The 20,233-nt window shown below is 37.6% G+C and overlaps 1 protein-coding gene across 1 annotated transcript in view; it reads left to right on the top strand.

Annotated features, from left to right (window-relative positions):
• NKAIN3 (sodium/potassium transporting ATPase interacting 3) overlaps window positions 1-20,233 on the top strand; it is a gene marked incomplete at both ends in the record, with an annotated part of 370,023 nt that overhangs the window by 148,905 nt on the left and 200,885 nt on the right. The window lies entirely within an intron of this gene.

The following is a 20,233-nucleotide window of genomic DNA, read 5'->3' as shown; positions in this document are numbered from 1 at the left end:
CAAATAAATGGTGAGAGTCAGAGAGGAGGGGAAAGTACATTAAATGACATTTGGAGAGATGCCTGGTAACTATTGGTGACTGTTACTATGAGGGTTATTTTTGTTAAATGAGGTAAACATTTAGCAAGAAAGATTCTTTTAATGTTTAAAACAGATTTTCATAGATGACAGGTCTTATCATCATGATTTCGGGGGACTGGTCCTATTAACTGTCTGAGTATGGATTGGAACTGCAGAGAAATAGCAGCTAGTTTGCATTCTGTGGATGATATTTTTGAAGTTACAGATTATGAACAAAGTGGGATTGCTTTTATTAAAATTTTAGAAAACTCACAGCAGGATCACGGATGCTTTGACCCCCATTCTCTCTATAAAACTTAGAAACAGCTTTAGCTTTTTCATTGAGTTTCATATAAAAAGAATGCTCTGTTTTCACCTTTTTGCCCTTGCCATCATTAAGAACTCCACAGAGGGTGCTCCCATGATGAGCAGCAATTTTTTCTTCTTTCCCCAAGTGGAACTGCTCATTCTGAAAACAAATTCTGTTTGGAGTTTTCTGCCGGTCTTGAAATCAAGGCCTGTCCTCCTTTAAACCTGCCCTTACACATCTCCATTGTGGTGAGTGAGAAAGATCCTGCTCCTTTGCCAGATTTACTGAGAATATATGTAATACCAACTATAATAAATATATTACTCATAGAGTGTTTTGGGTTGGAAGGGACCTTAAAGGTATCTTTAGGTCTTAGATAGGATACAGCTACCTGCTCCCAAGCAACCCTTTCTGGTACTAATTTTCTAAAGAACAGAGCAAGTGTATAAGAAAGATGGTTCCTTCTCTCTGCTAACTTGATCCCCACTAAGTACACCACTCCTACCTGATTCACGCTATAAAAATTTGGCTCAATAGCATGTGGGAAGGTAAGGGCAAAGGGATGAAGAGGAGGAGGGGACAATTAAGGAAGGAAAAGACACAAGAAGATACATTCAAGGAAAGGGGATCATTTTAAGGGTCACATTTTCAGAAAGGAGGACAGCAATTTCTGAGCAAAAATGTATCCTCCAAGTCAAATTCATTTGGCAGCCTCACACCTATGGCCATCTTCACACCTGTTGAAGTCTACTGTGTAACATCTGCCCTCATGAGGCTTGGACATTTTAGATTGGTGTTTAAGGATACTAGGCCTTGGCTTCCTTTGATGGTTAATTAGGTAAACACCAAAATAATTTGTATGTATATGTCTTTATGTCTTTTGATCTGATAATTATCTAAGTGGTTGGTTGTGTTTGGAATCACAGTTTTCCAGTACCTATACATGGCCATGGTAACCAACAGCCATGGAAGTGATACCCTTAGAAAAATGACTCTGGTAGTCACAATTGTTTTCTCACTTCTGGTAGTCTTAGCAGACATTTAGATATTGTTGTGGGAATTTCAGTGAAGTACTCTTAGACCATTTCTTCCTCCAAATATATCCTACACCACCACATGTCATAAAGCTTCTTCTTTACTGGGCTGATATGTACAGCCCAATATATCAAGGACATCGCTCTTCTAAAAGGTGTATGTCCTTAACAAAGGTATTTTCTCCTTTCATTCCAATTTTGGAATGACACAACCTGGGACAAATTATGTGCTATGTGCATTTTTACCCCAGAATAAACTGTTTAATTTGTTTTTATGTATATATACATATATATACTATATATATAGTATATATATAGTATATATATGTACATATATATACTATATGCATGTATATATATAAAAATATATAGTATATATATGTACATATATATACTATATATATGTATATGTATATAAAAATATTGCAACTCCCTCTTCAACTGCCTGACTCAGTATTTCTATTCCAGCAACAACGGAGCTCCTCAGGAATTACTTGTGCTACATGCTATCTGGGTTTAGTTTACTGCCCTCAATGGTTGGACAAAGATGTGAGCAAAAGAAATGGTACCACCTGTATTTTACCAATAGGTGAATGAAGAGAACAGAGGCATAAGTTGATAGCCAAGTTTTTAGAAGTAGTTTGGCCCCTTAATAAATAGTGTTTAATTCATTGCTTAAACCAATGTAGGAAGACTGTGACAAAGCTAGAAATGAGCCACAGTTTAGTCTAAGTTTTATAATATAACTTTATCCTAGCCTACATTTTTAAAACCCACACCCAGTCCTTTGTTTATCCAGTTGCACTCCTGTTGCTATCTTTTGGATCTGCTGGCCCTGTTTAAGAGAAAGGGGGGAGAGATCTAGTCAAGGATGTTCATCAAGGAGTTACCTATCAGACAAGTTTCTTCACAAAGCATTACAGAGTCTGGATACAAGCTATATCCATGTCCCCTTCATCCTTTTGCTCAGAGAACTGCTATCTATAGTATTTGGCTTTACTGACTCCATAGGTATTCCAGTCATCAAGAGCCTTCGTACTGCGCTACCTATGTACATTACCACAGTTTGTGCTTGGCAGTGTTCCCAAACCACTTTCTGTAGGCTGGCCTGGTTACGGGGTTAGTGCATTTACATTCAGCATTTTTAGTCGGTTTGCAGACAGATGTTTTAATTCTCCCTAAAAATGCCATTGCAGTGTAAAAAGCCTCAAATGTAGTTCCAGTCCATCTTGTTCTTTCTATCTAGGCTGGCTGCTGTGCTGAGGTCATAGAATCATAAAATGCATTAGGTTAGGAAGGGACCTTTAAAGGTCACCTAGTCCAACCTCTCTGCAGTAAGCAGGGACACCTTTAACTAGACCAGGTTCCCCAGAGCTTCATCAAGCCTGACCTTGAATGTTTCCAGGGATGGGGCCTCCACCACCTCTCCGGGCAACCTGTATCAGTGTCTCACGACCCTCATAGTAAACAACTTGCTAATATCTAAAAGGTCTTGGTCCATCATTTGGCAGGTATGTGGCCCAAGTGTCACCCAGGAGAATGGGCATGCTCGAGGCAGCAGTCAGGGAGAAGCGGGAAGGCAGGATAGACTAGCATACACCTGGCTTTCAGTCCAATGTGGTCAGATGTCAGCCAGGGCAGGCACTGGGCCTGGAGGCTGAAAAATGTTCACAGATGTACACATAACTAGTTTAGACATAACCAGTACAAGCAGATGAAAGTTGCCATTCATCTTGATTTCTTCTCCGCAAAATGGCAGCTCATGTATTTTGCAATTGTTTGGGTTTTTTTTTTCCCACTTGAAAAGCTCTTGGCATGGTCAAGTTTGACAATATTTTAAATACTAAAGATCGTAATACAAGGGTACTGTCTGATAAAAACAAACTTATGTTTATTGTGAAGTCTGATATGCATGTGTAAAGCATTCTGATGATTTATATCGAATTGCCTTAGACCACTTTCTGTGCTGATGTGTAACACTTTGTGGAATAAGTGTATGACAGAATTTTGTCTTTAGAGGATTTTATGAAAAACATCAAACAGACTAAACACAACAATTTTGTGATAAAGTCCTGAATGTGGCTCTTAATAACAGTTCTGTCAGCCGTAAAGAAAGCGCCTTCCATTTACTAGTAAATATGCATTTAATAAATAAAAAAATTGCAAACAGTACTTAGAATATGCTAAATGACTTTAAACAAAAGCTATTAGTAAGTCAAACGTTGTGCCTTCTATTCCAATTTGTTGCTGTTGCCACATTCTGCTTCATTTTAATATGCATATTTCAGTATGCTAATATGTGCATAAACACATTATCCTCTAATCATCTTCCAGAGATAATTTTTCAGTACCTATTTTGATTATAACATACAGCATGCATCACTTAGTGGGTTTAGAGCTGAATATAATACAGGCTACTTTGTCTTTTTTCAGATTTTCCAACTTCTATTCAGTATAACTCTGACCATGTTGAAAGTGGAATTTTAGTCCTTTCAGTGACCTGTGCTGGTCACTTTTTTCTAATGAAATAGAAGCCAATAGAGATATTGAAGGCAGCACATGAAATATCCGTATCTTCTCTATGCTTTGCACATGAAAAGAGTCACTTTTCCTTATTATCAAAGTTAAATATGGATCTTGAAATCCACTTCTTAATGTATGACGATGAACTTTCACCTTATTATACTCAATTACTACCTAAGTGATACTAATTTTAAAAGTTAACAGTTAGTTAAAGGTTTTTTCCCTGAGCACGTTTTAGCCTATGGGAAGGAGAAAGGTTTCACTTCCAAAGAGCTACCATAATGTTGTCTATACATTAGCTGAACCGAGGCATTCCCTAACACATGAAACCCTGAAAAAACCACCCATCTCAATTCAAAGACATGCAGAGAGTGGAACCCATCTCTCAAAAGACCTGAGCCTTGTCGAATCTTGAGTGCACAAAGCTCACTGTGATCTTGGTATGGACATCCTTTCCCCTCCACACCTGCATTAGCTGCAGGTACTCTGGGTTCAGAGAAATCAGTATTTTGTGTGTGACCAAGAAATGTGCCAAACTCTGTAACCACAGCCTGCTGCAAGTCCAGCCATCTGAGCTGCCTTGCCTTCCTCTGCACAGCTGCTGAGACACGAGTTGGATCTTTGCCTTTCTCCAGGCTTTTCAAGGGGCTTTATGAGCTCTGGAAGGAGGAGTTTGGTTTTCTGCAGGTTTGTCTTCTGGTTAAGTTTGTGGAGGACCATCTCCCGTGGGTGGGACCCCATGCTGCCGCAGAGGAAGATGTGAGGAATGTCTCCCCCAGCCAAGAGGGAAAACTGGGAACTGAGGAACTGACTGAAACCCCCATTCCCCCATTCCCTGCCCCTCCCTGTGCCACAGTTGCGGGGGGAAGAAAGGAGAGAAATCAGGAATAAAATGAAGTCTGCTAAGAAGGGATAGGGGGGGAGGAGGTGCTTTAAGATCTGGTTGCACTTCTCACTGTCTGACTCTGGTTTCACTGGGTGTGTAGTGTAGTGTAATAAATTAGAGAGTTTTCCTTCCTTTATTCTGTGTTGAGCCTGTTTTGCCCATGATGCTGATTGTGGAATGATCTCTCATTATCTCGACTCCTAAGCCTCTCAATATATATTTTCTCTCTTGTCCAGCTCTATCCAGTGATAGAGCAACTTTGGTGGGCATCTGGCCTCTCGCCAGAGTCAAACCACCACAAAAGTGTTACAGATGTGCTCTTCTTATAACAGCGTCTGTTTATGTCTTCTAGTGTAGATGCCTAGTTACTTTTTTATCAAATTAGAAATACTTTTTATTTGAAATAGCTTTTTTTTAATCTCTCATTGACCAATGTGCATATATATTGCTTTATCTGCATTCTTGAAATTGACTTGAACAGAAGGTATAGCTTTGTATGTAAGATAAACATTCTTGACAAGACAAACAGGTCATGTGAATAGTAAGAATGGCTGTTGTTCTTCTCCACTGGAATTATTCCTAATAATTTTCTGCCTATATGTGTGCCTTGGACATTTATTCCACTGGAATAGTTAACAGCAATTCTTAACTCACAGTACCTTCCTCAAATGTTTAAGTTAGTTTTAGAAGTAATTTTCTTGTCAGACTCATCACTCTATGCCTCTTTGATATGTCTGTACTGCCAAATGTTGATTTATATAAAGAGTGTCCCATTCATGGTGAAAATAACCCAAATGGAGAGGATTTAGCAATAAGACTCACTTAAGATGCTAAGTCAGAACTTAAGTTCCATGCAGGTGCTCCCCCAATTTGTCTGCATGGAAATGCATTTCAACTACAATTGAAATAGTAATAAGGATCTCTGCTGTAGCTTCTTAGACAAGTACCTGGGATATATGCCTACTTTCTATCTGGTCCTGTCTGATTACACTGACGTTTTGACATCTGCAATTTTTCAGCATGTATCTTTGAAAAGCAAAACCATTTTTTTTTAAGACTGTGCTAGCATGGCTGTGAAAAATGCTTGTTTCACAGGACACATACAATATATGGTGATGACTCTTTCATCAGGCTAGCATTTCTTTCAAATCATGCCATAAAAAAATATGTGTCAATGCCAGAAATATGAAAGGAGCAGAGGAAGAAAAAGCAAGCACCCTTTTGCAGTCAGCCAGAATTATGGATTTTACAATATTCTTTGATATTTTTTTCTTGTGATGTAAACATTTCATTCTCTATCTTTCAATTGCTATTAAAAATTGAATATAAGTAAAAATTGATGCATATAGAGAATTTGTCTCCTTCAACCTGAAAAAAAATAATTAGTTTTGCGTTTTGAATGGAATAACATAGCACATTTTCTTGTAGCTTGTAAGTAGAATTAGTCAACTTACGGTGTTGCAGCAGACTTCAGCTAAAATGTTAGTTAAGTGCTTTTATACTAATGGTTTGTTGCATGTATATGGAAGGTGCACTTTATATGCATGTAACTGGAGAAGATAGTTAATTACAATGTTCACTACAGTTGTATGAGTCTTTCAAAAAGACACAGCCTAAAGACAATGATTTCTTGTATCATATTATTATTAAAAAGAAAAAAGAATGTATAACAGCACAGAAAACTCTGCTAAAAATGATCTTTCCATTGGTCAGTGAGTTATAGTTATACAGATACGTGTTAAAATGTAATCACAGCAGAATGAAACTCATTCCTCTGAACACAAAGCTTCTATGTCTCCTCAGTAGTTACTCAAGCCTCATTTTGAAGGGTTAAATGGGAATTTAATGATGCAGAAACTGCTCCCTCTGGCTCTTTGCAGTGGAATGGATTTCAATTCCCTTAAGAATATCTCAGAACCACCACAGCTGAATATTTCACCTGGGGAAGGGCACAGACCACAAATGAAGCACGATCAAGTGTTCCATAAATATAATAGATAAGTGATATATTGAATGGGACTCCAGAAGTGAATCCACAAAGAACTACAATTTGAAAATAGCTGAAACCAAACATGATGCATTGATTAAGCACTGTTGAGTGCTTAACACAAAGGTAGAAACTTCTGATGATCTTTTATACTCTAGTCCAAGGCAGAATAAAAGATGTAAGTTTTGGGACAAATTCATCAAGTTCACTCATTGGCAAGGGAAACTCTTCACTTTCTGTCTATAGTAGGTTGTCTCATGAGCAAGAATTCAAGTTTCAGAGTTGTCTATAGGAATTCATAGATGGTGTGACAAGGCACTTGAGGGATGATTGAATTCATCCCCAGGCATTAAATCATTATGGACTACCTCTGAAACACCAACCCTATATTTTTAGGATCACTTTCAGGCCCTTCTGCTGTCCAGCTGTGGGTAGCAGGGTCATGACAAGCATTTTGATCTTTTGTATAGGTGTGTATATGTTCCTACCTTGGCTCTGTAAGAGAGTATGAAGAACAGAGTTTACAAGCAAATTTTAAATTTGTTATCTAGCCAAGGTTCATGATCTAGCACACAGCAACTGTAGAATGTTTTAAGATAATAGAGTAGCAGTACTTTTCAGATTCCTTCAGTAAATAATTATTGCCCGATGGCTTTTAAGGGAGACAACCCAATCAATCATGTACTTGTATAATAGACAGTGCTCTCGCATATGATTGATTTGCTTTGCGCAGATTTTGTTGATCTTAGATTGAAACAAACATTTTGAACATCCCTCTGGCTTGAAGCAGTTATTTATTATTTACAATATAGGTGTTTTAGGACATTATTCAGATAGAATTTCCTTGACTTGGGGCTTAACATTCAAGACAGCCTATAAGATGACAACCCAGAGAAAGTGGAAGGTGACTGAATTTGGTTTGAATCCTAATGAGCTTCAATGGCGAGTCTCTTGGCAGAGCCTGTGCTGAGGAGCTGCAATGTCAAAACAATTTCCAAGTAATGCCCATAGAATTTAAAGCAAATCAGACATGCTGATAATAAAATAAACATAGAATGAACAAAAAAGGGTGGTTTTAACTCAGGCGTGGTTCATACAAAATTCATTGTGAGCCTCAGAAGACGAAAAAGATGTTTTTGTAGCAGACTAGAAACCGGTGTAGGCAGTCTAATTTCACTAAATAGGTTAAACTTAGGGAAGCAGCCTCAGTAATGAAGTTTTATATGTTTCAAAGAATGAGACAATGAGGTCTTTTCTCAAATTGTCTGTTACAGGAGGAAATAATTACAAAAATACACTCAGCCTCTGAACAGATGAAAAATATAGTTTGAGCTATGAGGAACAATAGAAAGAATGTTGAAGAGAGATAATTTCTGAATCTTCCTTCCCTCTCTAATTCTTTTACCGTCCACTTCCCTTTAGAGCTTCTAATGTCTGAAATCAAACAAGTAGGGGGAGTGAAAGGGCAGGTACTGATCCACCTATCTCTTTGGCGACCAGTGACAGAACCCAAGGGAATGGTATGAAGCTGTGACTGGGGAGGTTTAGGCTGGATGTTAGGAAGACATTCTTTACTGAGAGGGTGGCTGGGCACTGGAACAGGCTCCCCAGGGAAGTGGTCACAGCACCAAGCTTGACTGAGTTCAAGAAGTGTCTGGATGATGCACTCAGTCACATGCTCTGACTTGAATGGCCCTGTAGACCAGGAGTTGGACTTGATGATCCTTATGGGTCCCTTCCAACTCAGGAGATTCCATGATTCTATGATAAGTAAAAGAATTGGCTATTTTAGAAGGTTTTTCAGTTGTAATTACTCTCAAACCCCAAAGTATAAGACACAGTTTATTTATATTTGGAAAAAAATCGACATCAAACACCACCACATAAGAGCAAATACTCACTCATAGTGTATTACCATAATACAATTGGTTTAAAAGAGCTCTGATATTTATGTGAGGCAAGGAGCTGTATCCTGGGATTTAATTTTTTAAGCATAGCTAACTACTTAGCATTTCAAGGAATTATTACTAATTTGCTACAGCGCTAAATAAAAATCAGGGTCATCTTTTCCTTGCTATGATGGAAAGGTGTTTGTTTCCTCACACCACTTCTGAATAGCTATAGGAAGTTGAAGGAGAAGAATTACTCTTCAGCTTCTCCAAGGTCAGAAATATGTGTTGTCTTTAAAGGAAGACATGAGCAGTATGTGACAGTTTAGTACGAGGCGAATGAGCCTGATACCTCTGGATTCACTTTGAATGCCTTTTAAGGCTGGTCTTCTATACATTCCAGACCACCTGTTCTCATATCTTTTAGCTTGTTTCCTTGATTCGAATTCTGCTTATAAAACTTTCTGTCTAAAATTATGTGGTTTGCTAAACTGCCCACTTATCTCACAGTATGAATTCTTCAATAATTTATAGGCAATGCATTCTTGTCTATTCTAGGTCTAAGTTAATTTACATGCCATTATGTTTATGCAAAGTCTGGACATTTCATGTTTCATATCACCAGGCTACAGAAACAGACCTGCTTTTTAAGCAGAGAAAATAATCTGGTTATGGTTGCATTTTGTGGCTCTTTTATGACAATTTGAAAATAATAAAGTCAGAATTTATAGGACAATGATGCAGAATAAATTAAAAAAATAAATAATCTTCTAATCTAAATAATTTCCAAATTAGGTGCATATAAAAGAAGGTGTATATAAAAGAAGTCTTTGTGTTAGCTTCATATGCCATCTTTATTACAATTTTCAGCAATCGATCTATTTAAATATAGACAGATACCTCTCTATATACCAATCCTTCTACCCTCAGTTTTTCACATATCAATCACACACATTTCAAAGAGTAATATTAACACATTCCAACTAGAGATTTTGGTTGAGCCACCTGTTATTAAGCAGATGCCATTTACATTTGGATTTCTGAAGGCTGGTTGGAAATTTTCTGATGTTGCTAAAACAAAAATAAAAAAGAATCGTAGAGTGTGTCACTTTGGAGAGATTCCCACTGAACTCTGGGAGGTTTTAGTTGGAAACATGAGATAACTGCTGCCTACTTACATCTGTGCCTGCCTGCTCAGCCAGACCCCTTTCTGTGTGTTAGTTAGTTAGTCCTGAAGGAATCTGGGACCCAGAAGAGCTTCCATTCTGGTAGGAACAGGGGAATATTGTGGTGTTTCAGAATGAAAAAAAAAAAAAGCAGCCACAGAAACACACAGAAAACCTGGAAGCTGTTCTTCAGAAACGCAATTGGACTTTTCTTTTTTTCTCCGTCTCCATCCTCACATATGGAATATAAAACTTTGTCCATTTCTTCCCTTCCTATTTTCCCATAACAGCGACATATGTACATTTCCTTTTATCTCCCACTGACACTCCAGAAACAACACTGCTCCTTCAGCTAACATTTTAGTTTGAAGGAGACAACCCTCCTTTTCATCAACAAAGCTGCAGAATGTCTCCAAAAGCGGCTAAAGGAATGATGAGACAGGAAGGCTTGTTCAGTTTCAGACCTGACCGCTTGTGCACATTGGTATTACCTTGGATAAACTATGTTTTTTAAGCACAAGCTTGAGCAAACAATGGTATGTAAATTGCATCAACCTACAAATAGCTCTGGGAGGCATTGTGCCTCACACCACAATTCAGAATAATTGCTTACCGGCTTCCTCTTGCTCTTGGGGGATAATAATCAGCTGCTTACCTCTGTCTGTAGTAAAGCTACTAAACATCAACACAGAAAAACTAACATAAATGCACACTCGCTCATCTGCTTCATTTAGCTGCTAAAGCTTTCATATCACTCACTCCTTATTTGATGCATGGCATGCAAGTCCTTACTTGCTTTCTATATATTTGGACTCTTTATCTCCCACAGCCATACAAAGATTTAATTTTTATCTCCTTGCATGCATATGAAGTTCAAACAAAACTGCAGCCCATAACTGTCTGATTTCCCCTTCCCCCCATTTGTGGAATGGAGATAGTGAAGCTTATTCACACTTCTGAAACACTTAAGTATAGATTCTAAATCATATGTAGTACATCAAACGTATTTACACCATGTTTATGTTATAATGACATAATGGTGTAAAACATCCTCTGCCATGTATGAGAATCAATCTCAATATGAATAACTCTGAGTGATTTTTATTGTGTGAAAGAAGTAGAACTCCACAGTGGGCTATGGGAAGAAAAGATGTTAAGAATTTGATGTAGCAGTTTTTGTCTCTCTGTGGCATAAAATTGGATACATTATCCCTGAATCATTACAGGCAGATCTAAACCCCATTGTAATTTCACGTGAAAATATACTTACTGGGTTAGTAACTTGCTTTCAGATTTCCAGTGCCAGTTAAGAGGCATTTTCTTTTTGGAGATATATACCCCCATTTGCCCTAATTTTGAGTTAATTATTGATTGACTGAAAGAGTAATTGAGACAATTACGAATTTCTTTAGAGTGCATGACCCAGTAAGACATTTAAGGACTAGGTTGAAAGATAAAGCACAGTCAGTCTTCAACTTGAGTTATTCTTTTGGCTTTACCTCCAAAACTTCTGGTTAAGCTCTGGAGCAAAAGGCAATTGCACCAGTGTAAAATCCTCTTGTAACATATGGCATTTTCATGGCTTGCCAAAATAGACCCTGAGGATTTTCAAGTTGTTTTGCTTTTCTTTTAAAGATTTTAAACATAACAACTGTGATATTTATACTCTTTTATTGTAAAGAGCGTTTTCCACATTCTATAGGAAGCTGAGACTGCTCCACACTTGCTCCCAAGCACATCTTGACATTTTGAAAATGAACACAGGTCCCCAGAGGACACGCAATGTGTTCAGACTGAACAGCTGTTCCAGTTAGTACTATATACAGTCAAATTATAACGTATTAATTGCACATCGGGATTAGCATAGACTTAAAAGTTCTCTGAAATCAGAGCCCACAAAATACCAGTCCTTTACCCTGTCATTTCAACCTTCATTTGTGCCATTATAGGAAACAGATGAATACACCCTTTTCATTTCTTCAGCCAGTACCAGCTTTGTGATTCCACAAGTTTAAACACCAGTTAGCTGTAATAGAGTGGTATGCTGAGCCCTGTGCCGTAGATCCTCACTGCGAGTGTAATAATATTAAAAGGTATTGATAAAAGTGTTCTTATGTGGGAATTATAGACATGCCAAAATTAGAATGAGAAAGTATGGAGGGACAAAAGAATTTTCAACAACCAACACTTTGGTAGTGACGACTGCTACAAAATGTATTTCAGTCTCCAAAGGGATCTTGGGCAGTGTCTAGTTTCCTTTTTCTTTATCTTCTTCATCATCTCATGTTCATTCCATATATTTGTTTCAACACATGAGAAATACTGTCAAGAGGAGTAGGATTGGGTTGGCAAATGGGGAGTAGACTTGAGGAGTGTGAACTTGGCTCATTTTGCTTGATACTGCCATCTCAGAATGGTTTTGGTTTGGGGTCTTATCATGTCTTGAAAATTCTTCCAAGTTGACAAAACTTGCTTATTTGCATCATAGGACATTATGATAGAGAGGTTTCATCTGTTTAACCACAACTATTCATTTTGAAATCCAGTGGACTCAGATCTGAATCTAGTGGTTGCACAGCTAGTTACTAGCGGTGCCTGCTGGAATATAATTCCTTATTATTGATGGAGTTTATATATTCAAACAAAATCAAATATTCCTCTAACTTAAACACATTCTGTCTTAACCTTTAAAGAAAATGAAACTTTGCTGTTTCCTGTTGGAAAATAAACTGAGACTGGAAAGCTGAGACTGAAGCAAACCTTTCAATATGCTTGGTCTCTGGGTTAGATGTTTTACCTTTGGTTTCATCACTGTCTTTGTTATTTCTTACAACATAGTGACAGGACCACTTTATTTACGTATGGTATTTTTACAGATGCTAGGCCAAATGCAAGGTGCTATAACTTTTTCATAGTCTATTTCATGTGAAGAATAGTATGGCTGAAATGCAGGTCTTTGACTGTAATGTGTTTCTTTCAACTCACTTGTCCTCTCTCTAACCTGCATTTCGGATGCTTGCTTAGTAAATACTGTCTGGCATTTTACTGCATTTCCATGGAAATAGCAGCAAAAGAGCGGAGCAGTAAAATTTAAAAATATGGCTCTGAAACCTATAGTTGTATATCTCATAGTGTTAAATATGATTTTTTAACAGCAACTATTTATTATTCACCCCATCTGCCCTTTTCCGCGCACACATACTCAGCAGAGATTTTGTAGTAGTTGTAGTTCCCCATGGGCTATGTCGATAAAGTATAAGAACAGAATTATTACTCGCATAAAGCAGTTTGTAGCTACAGAAAGTCTGATTCACAATTGATTATTGATCAGTATCCTGATGTAGCCATTCCGTTAATATGGAAATAAAGAAAATTGACCAAAAAGAAAAGAGGAAGCAATAGCTGTATGTAAGGGGAGCCTTTTCCCCAGTACATCTTTTCTGTATTGTGCTTAGCCCAAGAGATGCAGCTGAGTAATAATGAGGAAATATCAAAGCACAGTAGCTTTGTAATGTTCTACTAGATTGCTGTTGGGTATATTTTATTAAATTGTAGAGCAGAATAGTTTTTAACAACTCTACAAGTATTTGTCATTTCTAGGGGACTAAACTTATGATATGCTACAATGAACAAGACCTTGTACCTAGAAATGACTGAAACTTTTTATGTCCACGTATTAAGAAGAGTAAAAAAAATAGCTATACAGTGCTCACATTATATAACATACTGGGATTTAGACTAAACCACAGAATGTACACCTTGGGCTGCAGGAAAGAATTTTTCTTCCCTTTCCCTTAAAACTCGAGAAGTGAAGATCAGTTCCCACTTCACTTAGCTTTAGGTTAATAAGGAAAATATTATATCTAATGTAACCAGTATTAGCATTTAAATGTACATGCTAGAAAAAAAACATGAATGTGCATCAGGAAAAGGAAACTAGAGCTGTTAGAAAAATTGCTAAAATCATCAAAAGAGTACAAGGAAGAAAACTCTGGCAATGGAAATAGGGCATCGAAATAAGCGTTAATGTGTTTGGAGCAAAAAGGATGTTAACAACGATGTGGGTCTATTGCACACTGTTAGAACAGTAAAATTGCTTTAGAATGTAGAAATTGCAAAAGTGATCACCTAATATTTATGCTCCATCTTCAGTAAGAAAAAAATCCAAAGAAGTAAATAATAGAGGTGTTTGAAAAGATAATGATGATAAAATATTTTTTGATCCTATGATAATTTAAGAGGATTTCTAGCACTATGTATTAAAATGATAGATGTTTTGAAAAGAATGGGTCCCTGTATCTTGCATTCACAGGTTTTAAAAGAATTAGAACAGGAATTTTATCAGGATTTTGATCTTTTCACCATATTGTGGAACACCAAAGAAATTCTGGAAGAAAGCTACTCTTACGTAATGATTAGAAGGAGGGAAAAGTAAATTATTTACTATTATATTCAGTGCTTACTAATGTGCTTCATTGAACACCTTGTGAAATTTTGTTCAAGAAATTAAAGTGTTATGAAAATTATATAGCATACCTTAAATAGGCTAAAAATATATTAACTCTAGTTCTCAAAATATAGCCTTTTCCTCAGGGATTTCTGTTTAAGTATCTTATGTTTAAAGGGTATATTCCTACTGGTTATTATCCTGGTTTCAGCTGAGATAGAGTTAATTTTCTTCCTAGCAGCTTGTGTAGTGCTGTGCTTTGTATTTAGGATAAGAATAATGTTGATAACACACTGATGTTTTAGTTGTTGTTAAGCAATGCTTACATTAAGGCAAAGACTTCGGCTTCTCACACTGCCCAACCAGTGAGGAGGCTGGATGCACAAGAATCTGTGAGGGGACACAGTCAGGACAGCTGATCCAAACTGGCCAAAGGGGTGTTCCATGACATATGATGTCACACTCAGCATATTAACTGCAGGGAAGCCAGCTGGGGGCTGCTGCTTGAGAACAGGTATTGGTCAGTTGGTGGTGAGCAATTATTTTTCATTTGCATCACTTGTTTTCCTTGGCTTTTACTTCTCTCTCTTTTTGTTATTTTCCTTTTAATTACATTAATTATTATTTTACTTTACTTTTGCTTTACTTTTACTATTGTATTTCAGTTCTTAAACTACTCTTATCTCAATCCTTGATTTTTTTCAGTTTTATTCTTCTAGTTCTGTCCCCAGTCCCACCAGGTTGGGAGTGAGCAAGAGGCTATGTGTTGCTCAGTTGCCAACTGAGGTTAAACCATGACAGCTGTAGATACTTTCAGTCTTGTGCTGCTAACATTTCAATAAAGGCCAACAGAAAACCTAAAATCATAATTTGGAAGATGTGCAGGGGTGTGAAAGTAGGGTAAAGAATGAGATAAACATTGAAATTCTACTGTTCTTATCACCAAAAGCCATGAACACCCTGCCTCACAGTTATTAAGAATCCTATAAATATTATATCAGGATTGTTCTTTTATTTTCAGGTCTTTAAAAAAAAAACCAGACTGAATCTGAGCTGATACCTTTTCATGTCTACTAAGAAAAACTTTACTGCAGTAGCTTTTAAAATAGGTTCATTGTGTTAATCATGGAGAGGTTGCCCGGGGAGGTAGTGGAAACCCCATCCCTGGCAGTGTTCAAGGCCAGGTTAGATGGGCAACCTGGTCTGGTGGAGGGTGTCCCTGCCCATGGGGGATGGGTTGAGACTAGATGATCTTTGAGGTCCCTTCCAACCCAAAGCATTCTATGATACTATGTATCTTGGGAAAACAAAAAAGAAACAAAACCAACAAACACCTCTAATATGTTATGACTGGTATGCTTTTGGCCAAGGTGGACTTCATCTTGTAACATGGGGCTACGTGCAGTGCTTTTGGTCAGTCAAAGAAAACATATCTGGGAAAAGTTTATGTGGTAGTTTTGGGTAATTTCCTTATGTCAAGTTATCATTTTTCTGAAGAAACCGATTTTCTCTCACCATAATTAAGTTAATGGAGAAGAATCACTATGTTAAGTTTTTTGAAAAAACCTATTACTGATATGTTAATGCTGCACCCTAGTTTAATCACTGAAAAATAATATTTTCCTTTAGAAGGGAGATAGCATATAAATCTCGTTGATTTCAAAACACTCTTATTTCAAATACAGGGGCTTAATTCTTAGGCAGGCAATGTTAGACTTTACTAAATATGTGTCAATAACCAAATTTACACTATTTCTGAAAACAGGTAGATGTGCAGTACAAACAAACACACAAGAAGAAAATACAATGGAGCAATAAAATCAACAACTACCTGGAGAGTTTTATCTTATGTAAGAATTCAGACTTTACAATATCCATATTGTACAGGGCCACCCACCCGCCACCCCTGCCAGCAGAGCTGTTTTCAGGTGTAGGAAATTGCCTGGAGTTGCAAGTACCTGTAGTCAGAAAGGGCTCCCAGAACAGTTGCTCTCCACCTCCTTCCCACACCTTTTCCTATTCTGGTGCTGCAGCTATCTCCAGGATTTGGATTCTGTGGGTTGACATGCTCTGTCAAACCTACTAGTTTTCTTGGGGGAAGAACTTTTGGGTTAAATTTTTTCCTTATTATTATACCATAAAGATTTTCTTACTCATAGCATTTTCAGGGTTTCCATTTGTCTTGGTTCTGGCCAGGACAGAATTAACCTCCTGGAGGGCTCCTGGGTGTCTCCAGAGCAGTCTGTGTGGCCAGGGTATTGGGTCTGTGTTATTGTTGGTTTGGTATCTCTACTTTGTCATCACTGCCTGTGAGTGAAAATTGCTGTTATTGTCCCCCTTTCACGGTACTTTTGTCAGTGAACTGTCTCTCCTCCAGGAGTGAGCAAGTGGTGTGTGGTGCTGAGCCGGTGGTTGGGGCTGAACCACCACACTGTTATTCAGAAAAAGGAACAATTAACAATTTTTAATCTAGATAGACTGTGTGTGTGATTGGCCCAGACTTCAGAATGAGTTCTATACAATTTCTTATTTATACAAATAGTTAGGGACATTGAATTTACTACATACTTACATACACATACACACATGTATATATTTCCATTTTATGTAGATGTATGTTATGAACTAGCTCCCTGCACACTTGTATATTTGCCTGGATGTACATGACTTGCCTTTGTATCTGATGCTAACCTCAAACAGACTACGCACAGCTTTATGGAGAGAAGTGCAGAAACCTGTTGTTTGTCCTTTGTTTTAACCACAAGACTATTCCTTCATCATAGAAATAAGGTTTGATAGATTGGGGTGTGTTGTAAGGCAACATTTAGAAATCAAAGAACTGTATTATGCATCTGGCTCTTCCAAAGTTTTGATTGAGTGACTTCAGTGAAATATTTTCTGATAAATGATACATTCCTATTTCACTACCTTCTATTTTCTGTACAACCTCTTACAAATTTTGGATGGGGAATGTTAAGTGATAATTTCTAATACTGTGGATATATGGAAATGAATGCTGAAGGTGGCTAAAAGTGTAATGCAGCAACATAATCTAGTTATATAAACTTTGGAAACAGTAAAAAATTACACTCATTATTTAGGGTTCCCAGTAGACTGAGTCAGCATGTTTCATTGACTTTTGATTGAAATCTTGGCCTTCTGATGTAATCCTGTGTTTGTCTAAAAGGAATGAGTCCTCACTAAAAACAAATTGGAAGATCTTTATCCCCAAAGAAATGCTTCAAATAAGATAGAAACATAGGATGTGAAGAGAAAAAGAAGAAAGATGGTTCCTTGTGTGGTTCCGACACCATATAGAATCACCAGGCTTTCAGTACTAAGTGACAGCTTTACTGTACAGTTGAGTTTGGAAAAATTTTAATAGCTCTGAATTGAATTCCTTTATGTGGATAATATAAAGAGCTTATCAGAACAAGCACATTTTTTAAACCACAAGGCACTTTAGGGTATATACTGTGAATTCAGAAGAAGGATCTTGAATTTACGTTTAGAGAAAATATGCCCCAAGTCAGATCATTAGAGAGTCAAAATGGAGATAAGATTAAAGGTATACCTGAGGACACACGTATCTTGTATGTTATCCCTGTCCTATTATTCCTACCCATTCTTCACTTTAAGAAATTAATTTGCCTTGGTTGTGGAGAAAAATAGAAAGAAGATGGGTATCTTATCTGGTTAAACAGGTGCTCATTGCAGAATAGGAAATATAGCTACTAGTTATCATAATCTGTATTATGTATATTATGTTAGAAATTTAAAACTTAAAAAGAGGAAGCCTACTAAAAGGCCCTGCCAGTGCCACTTGAGTTAAACATCCATGCTACCAAACAGAAAGGAATGAAGCCCAGCAGGCTCCTCTGGGCTCTCTGTGGTGTGTGAAGGCATAACTGCTCTAGTTGTGTGTGGTTTTCTTTTCTTCCAAGTCTGAGGTAAGCTTGAAATAAAAGGTGAGAGATGTGTTGCAGCTCCTCAGAGTTGTGTTTTTGCAGCATAAAAAAAAGAGGTTATATGTATTTATTGTCTATGAGTGGTAGGGGGAAGTGACAGGTGGGGTTTGTTGGGGTAGGAGAGTATGTGAGAGTGAAAATGAAAAGCCTCTTGGGGCTATTTGTGTGCATGGTATTTTTGAGAGTGGGTCTGGAAGTCTATTATGAGCAAATAATCCATGAGAAAGCTGAATTACATTTGAGAAAGTAACCTTGGGTTTTGTCCTTATTGTCTTAGTGTAGGAGAAGTTATCTCTTTTCTGGATAAATATTTTGTGTCCTTCCAGATTTTCACTGGAATATAAACAGGAGCAGCGGTTTTCTGGCTTTTGTGAAAAATACATTATAATGAGGGAAATATGACGAGCTTAGCACAGAGAATGAAGGTAATGACAGTCTATCACTGTGTTTTGTAAGTAGTCAAAAGACAGAGGTAAAGGTTGATTCTTTATTCATCTCACTGAGATGCAATAGCCTTGGAAGCAGTAATAGATTGCAAAAAATTACTCCATGTTCAAGAACATTCATGAATACAAGAATGGCCATACTGGATCAGAGCAAATACTTACGTAATCCACTTTCCTATCTCTAACAGTGCTCAGAGCTTTAGGGAAAGAGTGTGAGAAACATACAGGGATTTTGAGAGGATTTTGACAGTCAGAGACTTCATGAAAAGATAGCATTAATACATTGCCCATTTACCATCAAAAAGGATTATGGTTTAACTAATTTTAACAAAGAACTACAGTAAAAAATATTTTATCCCACCCTAGCACACTGTGTAGCCGACTCTTGACCATGAAACTGCTGATTATGTAGGGAGGGTCTAAGGGATGGAGAGATGGCAGAGTGCAAATGGCACAAAGAGTAACATGAACTACATCTTCCTTAGGTCCCATGGTTTACTTTGGTTATTTAATGAAAGTAGAGGCCAGTCATTAAAATTCTAGTAGCCCCAGAGCAGAACAAATAAGCGTCAACCCTTAATTAAGGCCAGGAATAAAAGGTCTGTAAGCGATAAATTTACTAGTGAAAGTGTCTAAATTGCAGCATGTTTCTGAATAAATCACCTGTTTTTCATCTTGTTGAGTATTATAAAGCAAAAAATAACTTACATGATGTATTTGCTGCACATTCTTGGAGTCCGAACTTGGTAACAAACATAAAGCCACTAACAGCTGAAGGGGTACACGGTTTGCCTCATACTCTAGGCAGCTCTAAGTGTACAAAGGCAGCATTGTGGCAACTGGTGTGCCAGTGAAGGCAGAAGCAGGAATAAACAGCCTGCAAACAGTGTTTGCAGCCTCTTCAGCTCTGAAGTCACAAAGGACATGACACAACAGAGATAAAGGGGGGGCATGCTTCATGTGGAGAAATACAGTAGGTTTTCATTGTATCAGCTTCTTCCATAGAACTCCTGTCTGCAGAAACACTGGATTAAAGAGGCTTCTCTTCTGAAAGTGGATTTTCAGGAGGTCCTGAAAGATAATGAATGCTTATCATTTCCTGCCATGGCATCAGATAAGTCAGGCTCGCCTTGTCTTTATGCCTATTCCAGCAGTGATAAGACCAGAGATTACAGCACACCTTCCCCGGGGTCTGAAAACTCCCTGTCACAGACTGATTGCTTAGCTCTCCTGAAAAGAGGTGTCTCTCACCAGGGAGATGAAGCTGGAATAAATAAGCCTACAGTGACAGAAACGCACGGGATGTATATAAGCATGTGACTGCCTAACATGGTTACTGGTATTCACAATGTTACCTGGCATTATGCCTTCTCTCCACGGTCTTCCCTTTCTGAACTTGCAGAGTAAAATTAAATGAGGCAGAAAGTCTGCAGCAGGTTTTTTTTCCTGGGTTTAAAGGCTTCTCTTCACATTTTGTACTAATCTGGTTATTTTTGATAGAGAAAATGTGAGCAAAA

Source organism: Gallinula chloropus, assembly GCF_964237585.1.
Source record: "Gallinula chloropus genome assembly, chromosome: 2".
In the NCBI taxonomy this organism is placed as follows: Eukaryota; Metazoa; Chordata; class Aves; order Gruiformes; family Rallidae; genus Gallinula; species Gallinula chloropus.
Note: the sequence above shows the minus strand (reverse complement) of the source record. Positions and strands in the feature narration are given on the sequence as shown.